Consider the following 26,056-nt stretch of genomic DNA (forward strand, 5'->3'; position numbering starts at 1 on the left):
ATATCATTTTTCAAGCCATGGTCAGTGTACATAAAGGTTCTTCAGGATAAACCTCATCGGTGCAGAGTAATGGATTTCAAATTCTGTGTTCTCACCTAGTGCTTTATGGCAAATTGCACTTTCAAGTCTTGCAGGCAGTGAGATTCCTTGGAAAGAACTCGACTTGCCCAAGGTATCCCACTTTTTCCATGGGAGAGCAGTAACGAACAGATATACATATGCTGGAAGTTTAAAATGCAGAAACCTGCAAACTGGCTAAGCAAAAAGCTCAAAGGCTACTACCACCCCTCTGCACTGTATTTCCTATCTCAAAACACGCTAGTTGTGTTCAAGATAATCTTCTTCCCCTCTGACAATCCTGCCCATACAAAAGTCATGTATATAAAGGATTACATCCGATTCATGTGTACAACAATGTATACTTAGACTCTTCATTGCTATGTCCGTTTCAAATACTACAGGAACAAGAATTATAACAGAAATTAAAACTTATTTTCCAGTTTGAAAGTGTTTCGAGAACAAACGTTTTCTAAAGCTTTACAGATTCGAGATGTGAAGCTCTAGGGCAACGGCAGAAATTTGCCCCAGGTTAATGACACCCAGGAATTATTGCCGGCTGAAACTATTTGATGGCCAATAATATTCCAAATTTCAGTCCAGTTTCTAATGAGCTACAGTACTTGTAAAAAATTACCATCATAATGAACTACAAGACCTACAGAAAGCTCGAGGACTGTATGGCTTACAGACCAAACTACCTTTCTGAGAGTATTGTACTATTTGTGTATCAGAAAACCAGATCCATCTGCACGGTTTCCCTCTTACAAGACAATGCCAGCAAGTACACGGACTGCCTGCAGCCAGGCAAATCATAGCTTGTGACTTTAACAGTTTAAATTAGAAGGAGTGTCTATATACTATTTATACAGTTAAGAGAGAAGCTCTTTCAGATGGCAATTCAGACAGAATAAATTGAGCTCTGTTCTGAATTTTGAATTGTTCTGTGTGAGAGCTTCCTCTCCAAGAATCACGCGAGGAACCTCCCGATGTAGGCACGTAGCAACATTCGGTGATGAGAATACTTCACTTCCTTGTTCCGCTGCGGAACAAAACATCAGTGTACGACTGAACCCCACAGAAGTGAAGAAGCAGAGAACTACCCTTGCATATCCATTCAGAGCCACCAAAATTATTATTAAAGTGGAAGTGTATGAGATACCCTGTATGCTTTCAAACCAGAATTATATTACCTACACAACTGTTAGTATATACGTAAATAGGTATCAGATAAAATGTTTTATTAATCTTATATAACTGAGAAAATGAGTATATTTTGCTAAATGATGGGATGATTTTACTGTTGCTGTGTTTCAATTCTCAATACACACAAGACAGCCTTAGACAACTTCAGCAGAACTGCTGACCTTGGCTGACTTAGTTTTCTATTGGTTTAAAAAAAACCCAAGCCAACAATAGCACATTGTATTTTAAAGTGATTTAATTTGATACTCTATATTTCCAACAAAATTTACCCAAACCATTTGAAATAGTCCTTCCCCACATGCCCAAATCAAACCCCATCCCAAGATACCTCAATTACCACCACCTTAAAATCTTCTCCATTTGCATTTTTGTTATCCTGTAAAATGTTCGACAGGCTGAACGCTCTCATCTGTATTCCTAGGTCTTCAAGAAGTGGATAATTGCTCTGACCCCCTCTAAGAGTTTCTGTTTTAAGGGGAAGTAAAGACTAGCCAAGAGAAATATCTTTCTTAGCTCAGCAGAACAACTCTTCTGTTGTTTTTTTCCAGCTAAAAGCAGAAGAGTGTGAAACAATTACTGTAGATACAAAATGGAAGCAACTCCACTTTCCCAAAGAAAAGTCTTCAAATAGCAAACACAAAAAGAGGCACAATCAGACAATAATTCAGCCCAACTAAATCTTGAATATTTGAAGTCTTGATTCCTGTTCCTCTCTTTCCACCAACTAGCCAGGGAAATGCAGGTGACCAAAACAAAGCATTTCAACTGGTGCCAAAAAATGGGAGAACGAATCAGTGTCTATTTTGTAATTATGGAGGTTGTGATTATTTGAAGATGCATGATCAGCATCTATCTAGTATGATTTTCAAAGCTAGACAATCCCCAAGCCAGAGTCCCATTTAAGTATATATGTATAAGCACCAGACTTTCAAATCTGAGTAGGTTGATGGGTTTTTGTGCACTGAGGTGCTCTGGCATATTAATCCCTGCGCTCCTCAGAACAAGGGTAGACACAGTAACCTGTCTGACCTCTACTTTGTGGCACGTATAGGAGTTGAATATTGACAATCCGATTACATGCATATAGTGTGATACATTCTGGGCAGATTCTTCTCTTGTTTACATCCATGTAAACACAGTGTACTAAAAGGCCATTGAAGTCAACAGCACAATCCCAGTGGAAATTGATATAAATAAAGTAAGAGTCAGGCTCAACGTTATTGTTGCAGCTGCCCTTCTGTAAGCTTTATATATATCATAAGGCTGCATGGTGGAGAATGCAGCTTCCCCTGGAGGGAGGACTGCTGAGCCCTTGCCTTCTCATTGGGCTTAAAAATGTGGAAGAGAATTTTCACTTCTACGATGCTTAGAAAAACTGGCTCACTGGCCACAGGAGGAGCCAGGGCTTTCTCCAGCTGCTGTTTATGTCCATGTAAATTCTGGCCACATTGTTATATGCCTAAATTTGCATGTTAGCTTGCTTATATGTTCTGTGGCTAATCATGGGATTAATTAAATGTTAAGAAAATATTTATTAAAAGCAAATATTTAAAAATACATTTTTACTAGTCTTGAGATTTACCTTCCCCCTGCCCCCCATTTCTCAAGTAACAACATACAACTGTCACCAATAGCAAAATAATGATAACTTTGTATGGGACCAAGTGGCAGACCACAATTTTTATCTCCAGCTCACATAAACACACTCTAGGCATAAACTGTGTCCAGCATGTGGGTTACGGTGCTACTCTTCCTTGTCATCCTTGCACAGATGACATAAGAACCCCAGTTTCAGAAAGAAAGGTAAGAGACCTAGATCACAGTGATTTGGGTATCACTGCCACCTTGTGCAGGACCCACATAACGTATCCAAGATTTCCATTCCAAATCCTGCCCCCTCTCCTTTGAATCTTGGCAGCCATAGTAAAGGCATCTGTTGCAGTTGCAGAGGATTGAAAATAGAGTATCCAAGCATATCAGTAGCATACCTCATGGAGGTTACTGAGATAGGGATAAAATAAGCATGGTTTGACTTCAGTCAAAGCAGCCTTGGCTTGCCCTGCCAACTCTGACAAATATTCTATAGCATGGCTTTATGTACGTTCATAAGGAATGCATGCGGATGAACTGGTGTTACTTGCTCTTATCTCTGGATGAAATGGATGGACCCCAAATTTAAGCGATAAAGACTATCATTTGGACCATGGACACTTCTCAGGGAGGAGTGTTGGGATTAGTCCAGTCCACCTATTTTCCCATCTGGTGCTTGAATCAAACCCCTTATCTGTCCACCATATCAACTTTCAGGCTTTTTTGTACAGTTCGTGATAAAAGGGGCTGATACCACCCATCATGAAATGCAGGTCTGCAGCCTAACCGTCTGCTTCTTGGGCCCTGAAGAGCGGATGAAGCAAGCTGCTCTCTAGCTCTTCACTGCTAGAAAATTAATCTTGTGTACTGCGAGACAGTGAGTAGGGGAAAGCTGGCTGTGAAGAGAATGAGGAGCTGATGCAGTCACCAACTCATTTCAGACCGTTACGATTAGCGCTCCCCGTCCAGCTCTGGCAACAGCCACAGATTAAAACTGCGCAAGAAAACAGTGACCGAGGCTGTCAAGGGTGGCCAGAACTACGGCAACAAAACACTTGTCAGGCCAGGCAACTTCTGTGTACCTGTTCAGGTAAATCTGAACTTTCTAGAGCAATTTTGAAACGGCCCTTCATTAGTTAAAATTTGAAAAACAGCACTGCGGATTCTAGAATAATTTGTCAGCACTTCTATTGTTTATGTGTCTTTGGGGTGTATAATGGAAAGGTGGGGTTACTTGGACATGAGGAAAATGGATTAACGGATCTTTAGTGAATGAATATATAGGCTTCACGCTTCTTTTGTAAGAAACAGTCCCAGTTAAAAAGCATGTACAGGATTTTTTAAAAGGAAAATAAATTACCCAGTGTACAACATTTGGTGTAGGGTTTTGTTTTGTTGGGTTTTTTTAAATTACATGGATGTGTTTTACAAAAGTGCTCTCAAAAGCTTTGGAGAAAGTATGGAAAGTATATTCCCATACGAACATGAGCTACAAGGAAAGCCAAATGGAGGACTAAGATAATCCTTAGCTTTTATTTGATAAACAGCAGCCATAGAACAGTCCAGATTCTACCAACATGTCTAATAATGTTAAACCCACAATGTCCTCACTATTTTCGCAAACCTGTAATATACATTTTAAAATACTGACCCCTGCTAATGGAGGGAGTACCCCCCCAAAGGCTCTTTGCCAGGCCCCATGTGGACTAGTCTAATGAGGATCAGGAAGGCATAAAAGTATCCTGAAGCCACCCTAGTATATTAATTCCTCAGGCTGAAAATTCTCAAAATTTGCAAGAACCTCACATCACAGGATCATAGAATGCCAGGTTGGAAGGGACCTCAAGGATCATCTGGTCCAATTTTTAAAGATTGTGTATACAAATCTGATGCCTCTATACACATTTAGTATCAGGATGTGCACAATCATCTGCTACTCATTTTCTTGCAAAAACACCTGCTTTGCATAGGCATTTACAACGGCGTGCGCACCTAACTTTTGCTTTGCCTCAATGTTCTAGCCAACTAGAAACCACTGCAGCATTTCACGTTCTTGTGATGTGTCATATGAATGAGAGGATTTCAAATTTCCCTGTTCTACATAAAATACAGCCACATTCACAAACAGAGTAGACATTTCTGTATGCTTGATTTTGTTTTGCTATCTGTCTTGCTGTTTGTTCATACAAACACCTAACTGTATAACAAATACGGTGTTTCAGGACTATAGTCAGATCTGTCCCAGTTTATATACTGAATTTTCTGCTGCTGTTCTTATACTATATAGCATCATGTGGCAGTTTTGTAAGAGATGTCATGGTTATTAGCTTGAGTACTTTTCAGTCTTTTCAGAAATAAATAATATAGAAAGTGACTAACAGAACAGTAACTCAATCTTTTAGTTAACTTTAATAAGGAAATGTCATAAGTGTCATCTAATAGAGAAAAATGCTTATGGAGATCAGAAGAACTGAAGAAGTAAAATGAGATCCAATGGGAAACATAAACTGTAACATGGGAGTTTGTCACAGGAAGAGCTCCCTCTCTGTCCCATGCTAACTCCCACCTCAGATGAATATACAATAGTATCACATCATGAAGCAATCTATTAGGTACCAGAGTGTGACAAGGACCTCATTAGAATATTAACTTTAATATTTGCATAGTATCCTATCATGAACCAGTGACTCCTAGGCCAAGTTTTACCACATCATTTTAAGCACCTTCCTGATACGTCTACTTGACCTGGCCACTTCCTATAGGCATCAGAAGACAATGTGCAAATCCATGGACTAACCCAGTCCATGTAAAACCAGAATTGTCCACATCTGTCTCTCATCTCTACTACAGACACAGGTTAGACTGACTCTGTTTCTGACTCCCTAACGGGTATCTAAACTTAAATGCCTTAGGTTAGGCAAGATGAATCTGGACTTTTTGATGGTTCATTTGAAAGGTCACAGGGTTCCTGTGTGATAGTGGCAGAAAAACTGTCCCATGTCCCATGTGTTGCTCTCAAACAAGAGAAGATTCACACCAGTAATTTCATTAACACAGAGACACCCTGAAAAGCATACAGAAATCTTGCAAACAAACTGGGGAGATACAGTTTCACATCATCTGTCAAGAAGAGATGTGAAAGCAGTCCATGGCTTCAGCAGCTGGTATCCCACCAGGCTTGTAGCCAGTCCTCGATCCTGCTCTCACGGTACAGCTCAAAGCAGCGGTTTCTTCAACACGCTGCTCCTTTCCCCAAACACACTTCCATCAGCAGTCTTGGGAGACTGCCAATGCACAGTAGATATTTAAGTACCTTCCATTTACTGAAATGTCACCTCCTTCATTAGACACAGGTGAGTGTCTCTGTCCTTTCACTGTCTTTCTGTCACCTGCCAATGACTTTTTTTTTTGTTCAAGACTATGGAAATACTGTATTCACTTTTCTCAGTCTCTGCTTTGAGTGTAAATTAATGCCTAGGATTAGTATCAAAATAAGAAGCAGTACCTAGAGATGAGGCAAATTTACAATTTTCTTTAGAAATCACAGAGTGCTCTCTTTCACCACTGCTTAGGCTTGCACTGCGATGGACAGTGCAGCTGAAATCCTCCCAACTCATCACCTTGTGAGCCCATCGCCCACAAAATTTTATCGACAATAAGCCTGAGTTTATGTATATTGAAAATTATGGCAAAATGATCTATCTCTGATGCGAGCCAAATTTAATAGTGGTAGAGCATATGATATTCATGAATTAACTTATTGGAACACACAACTTGATACAGACATGTACAATGAAATGACTGAAGGAACAATAAAGATGGATCTTTAGTGATACACTTGTTTAGAAACAAGTTCCAAGTACAGATTTTTATTAGCACAAAAAATGGAACTAAAAAGACCCAATTTCTGTAAAAGGTTTACTAAAAGGGAGCTAGGAAACATACATAAATTTTTAAAAGTTTAGAACTTCCAATGCAAAAAGTATTAAAATTACTTTCTTTTATCATTTTAATAACAATGTCTGATTTGTCAAAATAACAGTAAAAACTCTATAAATATCTGTTAAGGGATTATTCCAATAGCATGAAAAACTCCACTGAAGAAATGACACAGAATATAGAACTGTCACCATGTATTTGCATATAAAAGGCTGTTTAAAACTGACAGGCACATAAACAGAAAATACATGCTATAAAATTAGTCATTTTTAAGCATGGATCTTTAAATAAAGCTGGCAGAGCACCTTCATTTTAGCTAACTCATTCTCAAGAGGAATCACAAAAATGGTGCAGCACCTAGCAACATATTTTCTTCAGTCTTGTATACAGATAGTAGTTTGATTATTACAATGTTTGAACATACCTTCATTAACTTACCTTAAAATATTGTTGATATTTCTTGAATAATGTATTTTTGTTAAGGATGTCACTACACATATATAAATTCACTATATTATTTATCTTTTCAAAAGATTATCAGATCGGTGATTTATTAGATATCGGAGGCTGCTTGTCAGAAAAAACATATACAGCACTCCCAGGGATACCAAACAGAATGCATATTTTTTAAGTTCTTGTGATGCAACGTTTGTAGGAAAATGAAGAGCTTTAATAGGCCTACCAGGAGACAAAAAACGGTTTGGACTCACAAGTCCTTTCAGTCAGAAACAGAAGCAGCACACTTCAAGCCAAGCGCCATATGAAACAACACTCTAATTTTAAATTAATGCAAACCATACAAAATGCATATAACTGGGGGAAAAAAAAAAAAAGCCGTTCTGACAAGCAGATAGGAAAAAAAGAAAATATTTTGACACATCTTAAACTGAAAATGTTGACTCCTTCGAAAAGACAGAAAAGTGGGGTTTAATGCATTTCATTCACAGGCTGCGGTGGCCAGGGTCATGTCCCACATCCCCTTCCCCCAGTGAAGGAGGAGAACCTGGACAGGGGCTGAAACCACCGTGGGGATCTGCATTCAAGAGTCTGACTTGTCAGGAGTGCCGGTTAACCAGCAGGCTCCAAAACCTCAGTCTTTTCTCTCAACTGCGCTGCTCTGGGTCAACGCCGGCACCCTGTGCACTGGGCTAGCGAGTGCCCATGGCTCCCTTGGCTCCCGGAGCAGCCCGACAGTCGGCTCTTCTCCCTGCTCCCAGGCTGACGGGGGAGGAATTCCACCCCCCCTATACTCCCTACCCCTCAGACAGCAACCAGAGCCCTATGATGGAGAAATGGGTGGAAACATCTTCTTTGTTAGTTTGGAAAGTAACAAGCTTTTAAGTCCTTATTTTTTAAATTTGTTGTTCAAAATATCTTTTCAGAAAAGTGCCTAGCATTCAATAAAGCAGTACTTTCCAAGGCTCTCTAAGCACTGTTCCACTGAAAATTATAAATTCATAAGAATTTGTTTTTATTTGGCTCTCTAGACACAAAATCACTTAGTCACAAAGCTTTGATCCTACGAAAATTCAGTATTACTTACATCATAGTGTAAATCTGAAATAAGCACAGAACCTTCTGCAAGATTTGAGCCACAGACTTCTGCTAACAAGTACTTTCTGTACAAACTTCTATTTGCCTCTCACTTTTATTTAGTTTTAGAAACCACCCAGTGACTATCATAATAGAATTCAGATATTATTCTAGGAGTAATAGATGTAGCTTCTTTGTCATACTATTTGGATTACTCATAAAAAACCTCACACACCGATGTTCACTAAATACACACATAGGCGTAATTGCTGTAACCGCTGATTAGCAATCTAATTTGAACTCATTTCATTAAAGGAAATAAGCTAAAATAAAAGTATTTCTTGTTAAAAAATCATTATGCAAATTGCAGAGCAAAAAGACACCTTGGCAAGTGAGCTACCCTATCCCTCCCTTTAAAAGCACAATAAACTGTTTTGTTTCTGATAGACATTTGTCCAAAATGTTTTTACAAACTTCAAGCAAGAGAGATTCCACAACAACCCCAGCAGTCTATTCCAACACTTTCTTACTTTGCTTATATTCCAACAGTTATCGGACATTTAACACAATCCTCCATTCCATCAATTAAAGCCAATTATTATTTGTAGACATGTACTTACAAGTATAAAAATCTGTAAATGTTTTGCAAAGATATAATTAATGATGACAAAAATAACGCCATTTGCTGACAAAATGATTATTTCGGAATGGTAAAATGGAATGCTTTTTTACTACTAATCTCTTACTGAATTCTTGCTATATTAATTAAAACTTCATCAGCTATTTTTATGCTTGACTTTTTTATCTTACAAACATAAGAAAATGCACATTTCTACCTAAATACCTGACCCAGCTCTGGGATCAGTACTGACCTGAACTCAGCATCAGCTTTGCCCCCAAGTTTGACAGTAACAACAACTGATCCCCCTAGAACTGACCTAAGACGTTAAGGTCATTGCAAGACCTGGGCTTAACAAAGTCCGAAAGTATTAATTTAAATACTGTATGACCTAGAATATTATCCTTTTGACAAAAGACAGTATTACAGCTCACACATATACAGTGTTTACAGTACATCTTCTAAGAAAAAGGTCATCTACCACCTTCTACGTTTTACCAGAGCTTCCGCAGCTCTTCAGATCTGTAAGAAGACACTGAGACCTGTCTTTAAATTAAAAATAATAACTGAAGACTTATTTTCCATCTGGAAGTGCAAGCAAGTTCAAAACTACAGTGTTTCATAAACCAAGACTAAAAATATAGCTAAGGTTTTCAGCTGCTACAGCAAGGTTTCCCTCTTGCCCAAATATGCAGAAAAGCAATCCAGTTCTGAAATACAAAAAAATAATGAACAGCATGAAAAGGAACTTCTTTGATTCACAAGCAACTCTGAAGGGTTAAAAATGTTGCTTGGGAGCAATCTAGATTTTTTTTCCTTTAAAATAAAATCTTACAATATATATCTATAAAAATATTAGTGAAGGAAATTTCAAAACAAAAGTTTTGTTTTGAAGCAAACCTGACTTTAACATTATGCACCTTGGACATACACTTTGAATTTGATATAAAAAACCGATGTTTTGAAAATGTAGGAATATTTCAGCCTCCTCAAAATCTTTTTTTTTTTGATACAAAATTCATGTAACAAATTTCAGAGCATTTTACTACTGACCAGTCATAATTAAAAAAGTGTTGTAACTGAAATACTTAATGAAGCTGTAATGAAATATTCAATTTCGAATCAATTGTATTGCTATTGTTAAAATATTTTGCCTTTTTTCCTACATTTTTGATTCTTTCTACTAGGATAGTTCCTACTCCCAACCGTGGCAAACCCTACAGAAGCCAAAAATATGATTTTACCAAACTCGTAAAGAAAACCCAGCTTATTTGATTTGAAGAGTTTTCTAAATTATGGGCATTCAAACTCAGTTATGAGTCATAACAAGGGCTAGAAAAAAAAGATTTAAGAAGAAAAGGAGAGGTCTGAATGTCTGACTCAAAAAGAGCAGTTAAGGATTATTACTAAGTTGTTAATGATGGATATCTTTATTTTCTCTATAAACTTTATGAACACTATACAAATATCAAACAGTGGTAAGAAACAGAAGGAAATTAGGGCAGGATCTACACAAGGCAGGAGAACATGGGTAGGACACACGGGTAATAGAGAAGGGGATATGCTGTTGCCATCCTCTTGTTTATAGAGTTGCTGAAGAGGTTTAAGCTTACTATTTACCTTGTCTTGGGGAAGGAGAAAAGCTTTGGGGGCTGCCTAAAAAAGGTGTGTACATGCATCTATCTGTGTCTCTGTTCCTAGTTCAGCAGCGATGACTCAGTCATTCCTGGGAGTTTCTGAATGGCAAACTCGTTAAAGTGGCTAAAGCCGCTCTTGCTAAGTTTTGCTAAATGTAAGACATCCTGAAGTATTTTTTTAAATGAATGAATTTTGAACAAAACTGAAGCACTTCTCCCAATTTAAGAGGCAAAGGCACTGAAAATTCAACAATTATTATCTCTCCATTACTTTGTAGGTGATGGCACAATGTGTGCGTTTTGGAAATGTTTGGAAACTCAGTGGGAAATCTGGGTGCGCAGATCTTTGAAAAAAACATCTCCACAACCCTCAACTCACTCCAACCATCCAGATTTCACTGTGCATGGAACATTAAAACGAAGGAGATTTCAGGCTGAATCAAATTTACATTTGCAGTAATATATACTGTGGGGATGTACTTTAGTTCTCTAGTAAGTGTCTAACATTTCTCTGCCTTTCATACATTGAGGATGGAAAGACAATTATGAAGAACCACAAAAATAACATAACTAGGTATTTATGACTGTGACACCATCAGTACCTTTGTTACCTCAGTATATACAAAATCCTCAGAGGTAGTTTATACTTTTTACTAAGGAGCAGAAATGCCTCTTGCACTAGCTAGACTTTTGGAAACATGATAGCATGACATGAAAAAGAAACTGAAATTCCTAGAAGTTTTATCACATATAAAGTAGGTAATGCTATATCTATTTGGACAAATGGAATGGCAGGCTGGATTTGTGAGCATCTGGCTTTTGAATATCTTAAACCATTTTATAGCAAGCTTTTCACATTGTACAACCTCTGAGCATGCTCTACCACACCTTCTATAACATTTTCACAAATTGCTTTCTACCGTGTTTCAAAGTCCTTTTTTAACACACTGAAGTGTTAAATAAGGAGATACATAAGCCTAAACATTGCATTTAGACATATATATGTATTTATATATGCATATTTTACATATTATATATATACCCACACAAAATGTTAAACATGCTACATATTCTAGTGAAAAAAACCAGTTTGACATACATAAACACATACTCTTAATTTTTGTCTGTCTCAAAGATAACTGGAAGAGCTACATAAATAATAAAAACAGGAAATAAAACACACTTGAACTATCCATTATCAAGAGAATATTGTTTTAACAACATGTATGGAATCACATTATCATTCTATTAATTCAATAATCTTGATGTTGTTACAAGACTGAGACAGTTATCAAAGCAGGGGATCATTCTTGTACGGAAGGATCACATCACTTAACGGGACAGAGATGTCACATAAACTACAGTGTCAAAAAGATAACAAATACAGCACTGAGCTTGTAGTGGCAATGAATTTATGTTGGCATACATGGCTCCAACAAAATAACCGGCATTTGATAAGCATATAGGTATGGCTGGGTTTGAAACTGTTATCATTATAGTGCTGGTTTCATGAAATTCTTCACAAATTAATCTTTTATTTCATACTCACACACACTCAAAATCTATACCTACTTCCTATTGACAGTGGTTTCACAGGTCCTTCATTAACTCAGCCTTGCAATGACAGATGTAGGAACACCTTCTCTTCTTTTGAAATTAAATGAATATTTATGGTAATTATAAAACGACTTTACCCTTGAGGACATTGGTCCTCAAGGTTCGCATGGCTTTTCAACAAAACCCGTTTCCTCAGAGCAATTTTAGGAACTATTTTTCATGACTCAGTACATTCCTGCTTAGTAACTGGTAGACAAGCTAACATTTCTTACACCTTTTTTTCATTCGTATAGTTTTAGTCAAAAAGAATAGACTCTGGGCATGCAATTTCTTTTACTATTTGATTTCTGTGTGTAGCTGATAACAATGCCCACCCTCCCACCTACATGGCATACTGAAGTTTGACACATACAGAAATTCAAAATAGTCACAAACTGGTTTCAACACACGTTCTTCTACTCTCACAGCTTCTAGACCTTGCTGTATGTGACGTGGTCTCACATCTATTGTGGAGATATTAATAACACCATATAGTTGCAAGAGGACCTGAATTCTAATGATTTTTTAAGCTGACTACAGGTCTGCCGGAAAAACACCAAGACTGCCTCTTAGCTATCTTTGAATGACATGTCTGTAAGGGATGGATGGAGGCAGTTTCACTCCTGCTAGTTTTAGCCTTAACTACTGCATATGTGCTGCCTTTCATTCCATATAGTTAATGACGGATACATCCTATGGAGCCACATGAAGAGAAGAGGCTGCATTTGAACAACCACGTGTTTAGCTACCTGAGGTCATAAAAAAAGGTACTATTGTAGCTGCAGTGCTACTATGCAACTATAGCCTATACACGTACATAACAACTTGGACTTTTAAAGTATGTCTGAATGTTACATACATATTCATGTATATGAAGAAATAGAAGATGGAGAGATGGCATGGTGATTTAACAGATCAAGGATGCCACATTGTTCACAAATGGTGAATACAAAGGCCAGTTCAGGACTAAATACCAAACAAGACCTAATTCCAGGTATCTTTTGTACGTTACTACTAAACGCCAGCTTCTTAGGACTATCAGCCTTCAGGACAGGGTTTTCTGAAAGAATAACTGTATTTCTATTTTCTTCTGTTTGTATTAGGATCATAGAGTAGCCACCATTACAACAACAATTGCTGAAGAACATCAACTTTAACAGCATCTGCTTGTTTTGGCATTCCTCAGAAACCAATAGTGGGCAGATGCCCTTCGTTCTTTCTCTCATACTTCTGGACGTTGTTACACAGACAGTATGTATGAAATGTATATTTTTCCAGCTCTAGCCCCAGATTTATAGAATAGTTAGCGAATGCACAGCTAAGTTTGGGAATGGATTACTACAATATCTCACTTGAAGCAGAACTGAAATGGTAAAGCTGATTGAAGAAGCAAAGTTTTTCTTAGAAAAATATTTTCTGAATTCTCCTAGATTTCATCCTTAGCATTAGCTAAAACATGATTATATGGTCAAAGTCTTTTTGTACCATTTCTCTCTTTGCAGATTAATCATGGTGGATAATGAAAACTACCATCAAGCTATCTGTAGGCAAAATAAAGTTTGCACGGCCATCATACTGGCATTTCAAAAGCACAGGATGAGTCTGGTACGGTGACACTTAGAAGGCACCAAGTCCCACTTAGTTGCTTTACTGCTACTTTGTGTCAATCACGCTACCTGGCACACAGCAGAAGTGTTGCCAGGAATACTGTCTACAGCCTGAGTGAAAAACAAAACTCCGAAAGTGAATGTGAGGGACAGAAACTATAGAAATGAGGAAAAATTTCACTTACATTTATCCAAGATGGCTGTCGCTATTAGTGTTGAAACTCTGCTATGGGCTGAGGTCACAAGACCCTGTAAGCTAAAATAGAGAAGCTTCAGCTGAGGGTAACTGAAGCTGCAGCACATTAAAATACATTTTAAGGTTATAGGTATTGATTGGAGTTTTAATTTCTTGATCTATTTTTCCCAAGGCACGAAAAGTGACCTCTACTTTTTGGTCATTTTTCAAGCCTGGAGAGAAGAGAGTTTCAGTATTATCCTCTACCTCCTTAGAAGTGTGTTTGTATGTTATATACAGTACATGATATGATAGTATGATGGTTTCATTGGCATGAGTTTGGAGTTGCCACATTATTCACAAATGGTGAGACCATACGTGATTTATGCAGATTCTCCCAAACAAAACTAGAATAAAACCTTTATACAACATCACATCATCATGTATGTAGGAAATGTGAATTATATAAAAGAAAACCTAGCCTAAAAAAATCTTCCAAAATGTATTAAAATGCATCACAGAGCTTTTTTTTCCCCTTTCTATAAAGGTAATTTTTTAATTATGTACCCCTGAGGGAGTCTGATAACTTTTACATCTTAAAAATACCAAAATGATTTCAAAATTATTTTTGTTTGTATATAAATACTGTATTTTGAAAATCTATTGCACTTTAATCTCCCAGGGCTTAAATCAAGTGTGTGATCTACTAGGCAGCTAGAATCTCCTCTCAACTTGTGATATAAAGACCCTAACGTTGGCTTAAGTGGCAAGTTACTGAATTTGTCACTAACTTTGGATCAAACATTCTCTCTTCTGGTCCACAAGTCTCTGTGCTTTTGGGAAAAGATCTGACATGCAAAAGAAAAAAAAAAGGAGAAAACAGAAAATAATACCTTGGGAAATTATTGTTAGTGTTAGCAGCAGAGATTTGGAATGACAGAGGGGAAGAGACTAGTGAAGATGAGTTGAGAAAAGTGCATGACAAAGAACCCTGCAGTTTACCACCTGTACTAGGATTGCATATGATATCCGCCTATGTAAATATACACTTGTGTATGTACAAACAGACATATGGAATGTGCAAAACCAGATTTCTAGAATGTGTCTTAAAGGCTTTTCTATATCTGAACTGAAGAAAAGCAATTCTAGGAACAGAGGGAATGCAATGAATCTGAACTACAGAAATCCTGAAGCAGCCAAGTAACAACAAAAGTACATATATCATACATATTCGATATATGTGAAAGAATGACAAGTTGCCAAGAAATACAGCGAAGGGTGGAATCTCTGTGCTTTCTGACTTAAAAAAAGAAATTCCCACCACATAATACAAATGCTTACTGCATTTCTTGTGCAACCATAATGTGATTTATAATAGATGAGAATGTAACACATGAGAACTAAGAAACTACCAGGATACTGCATCATTTTGATACATTCAAAGAAATAGTGTGCACAATTAAAACTAAGAAATCCAGTGAAACTGTTACACATTAGAAACAGTTTTATAAAATTAACTCTGGGAGTCATCATACTCGTACAAAACAAGGCAGTCAAACTCATCAGTTGAAAGATGAGTAAAGAAGACAACATGATTCTAACAAAAACAACCACTGGGGAAAAAATACGTAAAATTTTCCTACAAAAAAACGACTGCTGGATTTTAGATCTTTAATAGAAAAAGACAGCAAATATTGTTCAAATTATTAGACCATCTGAAAAGAATGGGAGAAGTGATGGCTAAAGTGTTTGTGATAGAAGGCTAAATAATTCACCTTTACCAAACCCATTTCAGTACTTAGATGACTAGTCTGAAGTTTCATGAACGCTTGTAAGCCCACGTGGAACGAGTATTTCCTAGTCTTGATACTATAGGATAGAAGTCACTTCACCAAAACACTATATCCCAACTGGAACTAGTTGCTTGCCTTCACCTAATGAGAAACACTAACAAAAAAATAGCAAACTGAAACGGAATTAATTATTCTCTCCATGAGCAGACAGACTTCCGTAACGGAATTTATGCAATCTAAATAGAGTGTGTTTGACTATGTAGAATGTAGTCTAATATGCTCAGCGCGTAAAGAAGTAAAGCTCTATTGGCTCATTTCATAAGCAGTAATTTATTTAGAAGAAAAAAAAGAGAAAGAAAAATAGAAGTGGGAATGGGGGGATATCGCTCTACCAAAGGCAAAAAGTCTACGCTATAAACACCTATATCTGAGCTAGCCATCTGCGGTTACCTGTATAATCAAAGGAGAAAAATAGGTATTTCTGTGCCACAATTCATTAAACCCTAATTAGATGTCTAAATCAGATCGGATAAACTGTCTCTTAAAAGTGTGTTGACTATGTGTTGACAACAATGTGTTGACTAAATGTGCCTTGACCAGGAATGGTGACAAAAGGCCCTTGAGCCTGGACTATTAAGGTGAATGGCAAAGACAAGGTGTAACCATCTATTGCCTGGTGAAATAAAGCCCCCTTCCAAGAGACCAATTATCTAACGTTGACTTCCCCTTAGTATGCACCTGAAGTAGTCATTTGTATTTCTGCTAAACAGATGTAAAACCAGACTACTCTGTATTGACTTCACACATTCAGGCTGCATCAGATAGATGTGATGCCCTAAAACTTATTCCAAGCGAACAGCAAAAGTAAAACCGCCATCCACTGTGGTTTTCATTCAGGTGTGGGAAGGTAACAAAGAAAGAATACTGCTGAAATCCTCAATCATTTCATTCCACCACCGGATGTATGGACATCCCTATAACACTTTATATCCTACCTAAACAAACTAACGAACCAACCCTCACATCCCCTTTCTTTCCCTTCAATTTTGAAAGAAAAACTCTTGCTGTGGAATAAAATGAATGAAAATGTTACGATCTACATATGTGCACGCACGCACATGGAGAAATCAGCCAGGGAATCTTGGGTACTACCATTCATATTAAAAAGCTATTGAAAAAATCAGCATGATGTTTCAGGAAGTCAGATAGTCAATAAGTTGACTCTCATTGGCAATAGCTATTTAAGCAAAATTTTGTTTCGAATAAAGTTCCCTAAGTTAAAAAGTATATAAAATCAGATGTAGCCAAAACTAAAAATAATAAATAGTAAAAACATGTTTTTATTAAGTATAAACTTTTCCAATACTATATACCCTTCAGCTTTACACGGCTCGTAAGATTAGATGTGACAGTAACATAGGCCTCTTTAGAGACACATATGACAAACTTAGGCAGCCAGCAAGGGAACAATCACCATTTTGATAATCAATTTCAGAACTGAATTGAATTTCCAGAAATGATTTGAATGAAAATTAGCTCACAGCATGATGGGGGTTGGTACATTTGGTCTGAATGAATCAGGTGGATAAAAATAAAATAATAGAAAAAATTAAACCATGATTATTTTGTAAATATTTACAGATTAATTTGAATTTATCATCTACGAAAATTAATCAGAAAGGAGATTGACAGCACCTCACACAACTCGGTGATCACCATAAATCCAGATAATGTATCAGATTTCATCAGAATAGAGGTCATGTTTTAAATGACAGTAGGATTTGTTATGCATTATTCATCCATCTGAAAATATTACAAGGTGGGACAACTTTTTTATAGTTTATTACCATAGCATATTACAAAATGCATTTGTAAAATAAATGTTTAACCGATGAGTCTATGACAAGTCGTTACAAAGCATATTATAAGATGCAAATATTGTTAAAATACGTGTGCATGTTTAATGCATGAATTACAGTCATCAGGCATGGTATAAATTGTCATAAAATTTAACAAATGATAATAAGATATTTACAAATGGCATCTAAACATAAAGCGTGCACAGAGAAGTAAATGGTACTAAAATTAATCCTTGTATGAAGGCTCTTTTTTTCCTTGTCTTTTTACTCAGAACAAACCAAGTTAGGTGATTTTTTTTGTTTGGATGCTAGTAAGTAATGTCTGAGAGAAACTCTTCTTGCTAAGCTTCTAAGGCAGCCAGAAACATCAGTCTTCAGAAGAATTCCAGAATAAAATTACAGACAGATCTCCATTAGCCAGGCAGTATAGATTTGCTTTAACAATACCTTACATTTTTTTCTTATGGAGAATTAAAATGTGCTGAATAAGTCTGAGTTATTAGTTTTACAGACAAGTTTTCTGAGGAGGCAAACTGTTGAAACTCTGTATTCTTTGTTTAGTCATCAGAAAAAACACTTCAGCAATGTAGGGAAGAAACAACCTTACCTTTCAAATTTTGTACACTTGATCAGTGATGCTCAGTTTACAGACACCGATCTATATAAGCCTTGTATATGCTTTTATAGTTTTTTTATAATTTGATACCATACAGCAAAACATTGAACAGAGAAAAGGTATTTATGGGTTTTGGCATATGTGTAGAATATAAACAAAGAGCTGTCACCAGGATATTTCCCAGCTGATTACAGAAACAAAATTTGTCTGCTTGAAAGATAAATTTATATACATTCCATCTATAAGAGTCAGACTAAATAGCAGACAGGATCCTGAAAATAAAGAAATGTCCTCACTTCCAAAATCATCAGATAATTGTCTAGGAAAAAAGGAGAACAGATTGAGTAAGAGAGAGAGAGAAAGCACCTACAGGGAGGCACCTACATAGTCACATCCTGCAAGCTTTTGTGCAGAGATTTGCTGGTACATGAAATCACTCATAATTACGATACAGAACTTTAATGATTTCACTGTAACTAAATAATGTTATAAATCTAGTTTAAATCTGCCAGGTTTCAGCTGCTGAAGAAGTTGATCTCCAGCTTCTGAAGCACAGTCAAAGAGCATTAGCAGGATCTGAGAAGTCTGATCCTGTGATAGGAATGTTGACATTGTTCTCTCTTAATTTTCTCTGAAGTTTAACAAGATTGAATGCCTGGAAACAGGACCTAAATACGTTCAAGAAAGAAATAAAGTACTCATTTTGACAGAATGGGCAAGGAAAAAAACCCCAAACTTTACATGTTTTTAAAAAATAAACTTTTAAATTCATAGATGAAAAATCTACTTCAAGCTTTTGAACACAAAGGGTTCTTGAGCCTCACCATTGCTGGGAGAATATAAACGGTAAGGTTCTCAAGTTTTTATCCCGTTACCATCTCACCCTGCCCACCATTTGTAACGCACCTGGAGTGGGCACTTAGAAGCACAGGATATTAGGATCTAACTCAGCATCATCTACTCTCATACTCCTCTGGACATAAGCAGCGTATCTAGAAGCCTGAATTTTGAGCTGATATCACATGCAAAGATAGGCAACTTCTCAGTTAGAGGACTTGGTGCATGCATTACCAGCTGCGGCTTGACAAAACTTACTCTAGACCTATTTTACAAGGAAGCGCAGATGACCACACACGTGTCTGGAACATACCTAAAGGAACACTCTTCCCTTTTCATCTGTGGAACCACAAAACATTTTCAGTTGCACATTATATATTTCCACACTGAAAGCTCTAGAGAAAGCACTAAAATAAGGTCCCTGATGCAGATGTAGTCACAGCAGACTTGTGACCCCACTGAGAAATCAACATATTCAGCCACGAGGTGCTCCTGCTATCTGCATGTCATAGCTGGAGTAAACAGTGCTTTAAGTACCTCTGAACTTTCCTGCCCAGAAAGGTATCCAGAGAATTTGTGGCTAATTGCTTTTTAGCTTAAAAGCCCTCACATGCAAGGCCTTCCACAAATTATGTGTTTCTTCAGCTTTTCCAAATATAAAGGAACCTCGCAAGCTGGCAAAGCACAAGAGGCTTTGAAGTCAATCCTAAGCCATTCCTTCTTGTGTGTGTATCTTGTTTCCTAAAGATGTGACCATTCGGGTAAAATGATTGAGCAATCAGTTCTTGGATAAGAGTGACTGTCTCAAAGTTGAATTGAAGGTCAAGAGGATACTGCTTGGAAGTGTGAAAAATGCTGTGCAGGACACTCCCTCATCCCTCCAGCAATGGTGTCACTCCCTGCTTTCTTGTGACACTGCTGGTGCTCTTTAACCTTACTTATAAATGTGGACAAGTTTCGAATCAATCCACCAGAGGTAAAAAACCCCCAAATCACAACAGATAACAAAAACAGAACACAAAACAAAATGATCAAAATGTCCCAGAGTAAAGTGAGGTTGGAAGGATGTGACAAAAAGATGAATATCATAAATAAAATTAGCAATAAGTAGTTTCTCTTTTTCGTATGTTGCTTTTTCCCCCGAGGGCTACGTGACAAATACTTTAAAAAACAACATATATTACAGACACTGTTTAATACAGGAAGTGGTCTTACCAGCATCTACAGCTGTTGTGCAATTATAAATGCAGGAAATCATTAATGAGAAACATCCAGTAATTTTCTACATACATTTCCATAGCTGACATTGCACCCTTCTTTGTTGAGTAGATATATATCTCTGTGTCAGAACGATTCAACAGAAACAAGGGAGCCAACAGTCTGCTGGTTCATAGAGAAATTTAGTCAATTGGACAAATTGAAGAGTATTTTCAGTCCTAAAGGACTATATATAGTAACTGGAATTATTCTCTTATGTGTAACTATTCAACTTGACTATATATAGTAACTGGAATTATTCTCTTATGTGTAACTATTCAACTTAACAGGCTTTAAAACAAGCTGAAATCTGTCAGTGAGAGTATGTCTTCTTTCAAAACCTAAAATCTTGGTTTGTTTTTCTATTTAGTTTCCCAGTATATCTTGGTCTTCTTTGTAATTAATTATTCACTTTAAAAAATGGCTTTTTTTCCTGATGTACTTGGCAGTTTATGCTAGACACACACGTCAGGAAAAGGCCCGCTACTCTACGAATGAATTGTCACCTGCACTTCCATGGTTTCATACTAGAGTACATAAGGTGACAGAAGTCTGACTGAAAATGTGCCCCATCCACTACAAAAAAAACCAAAGCCCGCAGTGTGCTTAGCCTTTAGTTTGGTGTAGTTCCGATTCACAGAACGACACTGGCAATCTTTGCATGCATACTTAGAAAAAACACTTCTCTGAGTAAGTAAAACAGGACTTTTCTTCAATAATAAGTAATAAGTGAAATGGAAACCATGAATTCTTTTATTCAGGGAATATTCAATATTTTGTATTGAATTTCCAGACATCCTGGCTTTGTGTGTTTGCACACATCTGTGTTTGTGTCTTCTGCTAAATTCTTCATTCTACTGGTAGTTTGTGAGTTTCTCACCCTGTTGTGGTTTAGCCTAGCCGGCAGCTAAAACAACCACGCAGCTGTCTGCTCACTCCCCCCTGCCACAGTGGGATGGGGGAGAGAATCAAAAAGAAGAAAAGGTAAAACTTGTAGGTTGAGATAAAGACAGTTTCATAGGACAGAAAAGGAAGAGGATAATAATAATAATAATAATAAATATACAAAATAAGTGATGCACAGCACAATCGCTCATCACTCAGAGCCGATGCTCAGCTAGTTCCTGAGCCACGCCGTCTCCCGGCCAATTGCCCCAGTTATATACGGAGCATGACGTCATATGGTATGGAATATCCCTTTGGCCAGCTGGGGTCAGCTGTTCTGGCTGTGTCCCCTCCCAGTTCCTTGGGTCGTCCCCCCCATCTTCTTGTTAGCGGGCCAGTATGAGAAGCTGAAAAGTCTTTGACTGCTTGGCAACAAGAAAAATATCAGTGTGTTATCAACATTATTCTCATCCTAAATCCAAAACACAGCATTATACCAGCTGCTAGGAAGAAAATTAACTCTATCCCTGTCGAAACCAGGCCACACCCACAAATTTCTCAACAAACTCTACTGTACGACTAGTTACATCTTCTAGCCCAAAGACCTACAGAAGTGCAAAAATATGTCCTTTAAAACATGTCCTCGAGGACAAGAGTCATGTGTTTAGCTGACTTAAGAGATTAGTGTAGCTAAATACATTTTTTTTAAAGAAGGAAGCGTCTCATTTCAAAGGTACGAAATCCTAAAATGAAAGGCAGTCCAAGGAAAGGAGGTGGTTAAGAGAAATAGCAGTACGACTTCATCTCGAGGTCTTATGAAATAAAACTACACTGCGCTGAAAAGGATAGGTTATTCATGGCAATCAGATGGCAATGCTGTGTCTTTCTTAAAGAACAGGACAGTGCCGAGGGATTTAGAGACTGGAGTTTTAATCTTCATACTTCATGTCCCTCCTGATCAGACCATTACCGGGTTGCTATGGACTGTATCCAACAAATCTTGGTGTTCATCTTTCAGGGTCCTGACCTAGCCTATCTGCAATTAGTCTGATGAGATTTACACATTCTTTAGGCAGGAATAGAAGATATTGTGTGGAGTAGAAATTCAGTTTACACATGAACACAGGCTACTGTAGTCCCAGTAAGACAGGGTACAGAGGAAAAAAAGAAACAAAACAGAAGCAGAGAAACAGTATTTGGCGTGTCTGTGATATGATTGTTGTGTTAAATAAGATAAAAAATCAATATTCTTCATGGGCATACAGTCCAAGCCTAGAGAGACAGAAGTGGAAGGCGTATGACCAAAATTCTCATGCTTTTCCTATGCTGAACAAAGCAAAAAGCTTTCTCATCTAGACAACTGAATCAGGATCACCTTTCTGGCAGAAACTGTGCAACAATACCAAAGTACTTGCTCCAAGAAGAGGCTCAGGTCACAAAAAGTTTTTTATGCAGTAATACAGAGACTGCAACTAATACAGTGCTCCTGGAATATGAATAATGAAGAGGTTGTGGCGTATTTTGTTCTTAATAAAGTCTAGAATAATAAAACTATGTAACAGGAAAGGACTGAGACACCCAGTCTAATGCAGAACAAAGCTCTATAGAAGTTAAGTTAAATATGAAAAGCCTCTACAGACAATTCACAAGAATGTGCACATATATATGTATTAAAAAGATAACTCACTTATCTGTACAAAGACAGTTTTAGTGCAGTTTGGGTAACTGATTTGGGTAAATAATCTGATATCGTGATCTTTGGGAACCAAAGCTCCTTCAGTTTTTCAAAAGACAAGCTTGTTCTATCCGCTCAAGATTTAAGGAGTAAAGAAATTTCACAGACATTAAATGCAGCCTTTTTTTCCTCAACTAAGACATTATTATTAGCATTATTATTATTCAAATTTCTGGTAACATTTTTTAGAAACAATCTAAATGACATTTGTAATTAGAATATATTTTATAGAGAAAAAACAATATTACCTTCGTTTCAAAATAATAGCTCACTGATAAAAACTATTATATACAGAAGGCTCTCACACAGATATACATATGTACAGGGGTGAAACTACACTCCCCTGTGGCTTTCAAAGTATAGCTTTGCTAGGAGTTACATACAGACACAATGTATGGTGTGAAACTGTTGGACTGCATAACACAAGTATCTGTGGAGACAGGGCAAAAAGAAATTATCCTTCTTCAAGCTACTGAAGGGTATTTTTATATTAAAATGAAACATCCCAAATTCAGCAAAATATCATGAGATCATACATCAAAAAATGGTATTATAATATTTTTGCCAGCACACTTCTCAGTTTTCATAAATCTTGGATTGTTTCCTTGTTTCCATTTTACTGTAGACTGAGGAAAGACGTGTCTGTTCATAAGATACAACTTGTTTCCTCTCCCACACTGTGATTTTAACAATCAGTGCAAACAGTTAAATTATCAGCGTAAGCAGTTCAATTACTCCTTCAGTACGTATCACATTAATCAATACTGTCTGTCTTCTACCACCATAGCATTCACTTACTTACCATTCTGGAGTGACACAGTCATGTCTAATCTTGATAAGGCTAAATAAGTTTTTTGGTCATCTTCAAATTTTGACACATACCATATACTTCAGCCCATTTTCCAGCTCATTAATAAATATATTAAACAATGCTATTTAATGTACAGGTCAGTGGTAGACAGAAATGTTAACCTTTTGCCATGCTGAAAATTGACAATTTACTCCTACTCCATCTTCTGTCTCCTAACTTGTTTCTAACTTATGATAGAACTTTAACTTTCACCCAGAACTATTCAATTTTCTTAATAATATCTTGTGAAGGGCTCTGTCAAAGGCTTTTTGAATGTCCTTTTGAATCAGATCTCTTGATCTTTTTAAAAACATATTTATTTTTGAGACACAAATATTTCTTGTAGATTGAAAATACTGAAGTCTTCTTAATAGATGCAATAGAGATGTGTGTGCTCTGCAATTTCAGTAAACTTTGAGGCCACAGAAGAAGAGCATAATTTGTCCCCCAGAAAGGTCAGACCACCAAAAACTTCCAGCCGAATCAGTAATGCAGAAAAATTAATTATAAGGCTGTATTTTATCCTGTTAGAATGAAGCACTTCAATGCACATGGTAAAATCACACAGGCGATGAAAGACTCGGAAGCGGTAGCAGCAGCAGTAGGACGGGGATTACTGCAACTGTACGAAGGCTCCCATGTTGCTGACCAGGACCACGCTACAGGCACATAGTGAAATGATTGTCCCATGTAAGACAAGAGATGACAGTGACAGCCTGATAGGAAATACCCATCATGACAGCAGGCAACATATGTGCCTAAGCCTTCTACACATAAACTGGAGAAGTCTGAATGACTGACTTGGAGGAGGATAATGAGGTACCTCGCAATCATTACGGACAGCACAGGAGTGAGTACAATAGGGCTTATCTGAAAATCTAAAAGTAGGAAATTAATGACTCTTTTTTTTTTTTTTCTACTTTATGAGGAATAATGGGTATCGTGAAGTCAGTCTGTGAAGGATTATAAAACTGAAAACAAACTGCCTGTATTTGATGCTTTGAAGGGGAACTGGGGAAAAACGCAGAAGAGAGATGTTAGGAAAATAATCTGTGCAGAACAGTGGCAGCAATAAGACAAGATGACATTTGTCATGTGCTGAAAAGAGGCCAGTTGTAGTAACTGAAATGTGGAGAACCTGCATGAGAGTTTCAGCTCAGTGCACGGCTTAAAAAGCTGTACCTTAGCGTGGATGTTAAGAATAGGAAAGATACCCAAATTCAAGATGCTGTTTATGCTCCAAGCTTGAGACAACCAACATGCTGATACCCTTGACAGTGATGGAGAAAGGGGCTGAGATAGGAAAGATTATTCCTGTTGGTCTTTAAGTTGATGTCTAAGCATCCACTGGTTGGTATCAGGAAGATGGGATGAGTTTTATCTGTTTGGATTTTTTTTTTTTTTGGGGGGGGGGGGTGTTGGTGGGTTCGGGGTTTTTTTGTTGATGTTGTTTTTTAATAGAGGAAATGGTATCTGGAGTACAAAATCACAAAGATGATGATTCGGTTTCTCATTTAGATTAACTACAGTAAAGATGCTCTGAAGAAAACGACAAAGGACCAATTAGAAGGATAAAAAGAAAACAAGGAAAGTGTAGGATGGAGTTGGGAGAAGAGAAACTTCCTACAGTTAGAACCGCGTACCTCATACTGAGCTCACAAACTGGCTACAGGGATGAGGAAGTGAATGGCTGAGCAAAAGAAGTCAATGAAAGAAAGCAGCAGCTTCTTTTGAACTTACCAAATTTGTCAGTCTCATTCATAAAATCAATTTTATTTTTTCATATCACTTTTTGTGTCAATTCTCTTTTCATGGCAGAAGTCATTTAATTGTTTCGAAAATAAAAAAAATCCAACAGAAGGGTACCTGTTGACAATATCTGTTGCTATTAGTGCCATTGTCAGCTCAGCCCAAAAGGTGACTGATAAAATGTGGGAGAACCTGCTGTATCCAAGAGTCTCTCCTTGGACACTTGCTTTGAGAAGTCACCTTCGGTTACAATTTATGTAGAGATTATGCATGAAAGAAGACAGAGTTTTGCTCTTGCCGACTCCTCAGTATGAAGCGTTAGTTTCTCAGCAGACATCAGACGTAAGTTGCCAGTGATCCTTGAAGCTCAAGTTCCCTTTTGCAATTACAGAAGAGCATTCTCTTACCAACGCTGTCTACAAGCAATGCCATTTAAATGTCCCCAACAGTTACCGACGTATGGTATTTGGACTATAGAGCTGGCAAGGTATTTGATGCAAACGAACAACTCTCACT

At 37.3% G+C, this 26,056-nt stretch overlaps 1 protein-coding gene across 6 annotated transcripts in view; it reads right to left on the reverse strand.

Annotated features, from left to right (window-relative positions):
• The window catches only part of FOXP2 (forkhead box P2), a 439,753-nt gene that overhangs the window by 74,215 nt on the left and 339,482 nt on the right, over nt 1-26,056 (reverse strand). The window contains exon 3 of one of the 6 annotated variants that reach the window (XM_054845670.1): nt 13,970-14,040. The exons of the other annotated variants lie outside the window; for them this stretch is intronic. The gene's annotated coding sequence lies outside the window, so the exon portion shown is untranslated. The remainder of the gene's footprint in view (nt 1-13,969; nt 14,041-26,056) is intronic. 6 annotated transcript variants of the gene reach the window in all.

Source organism: Grus americana, chromosome 1 (assembly GCF_028858705.1).
Source record: "Grus americana isolate bGruAme1 chromosome 1, bGruAme1.mat, whole genome shotgun sequence".
NCBI classification, from domain to species: Eukaryota; Metazoa; Chordata; class Aves; order Gruiformes; family Gruidae; genus Grus; species Grus americana.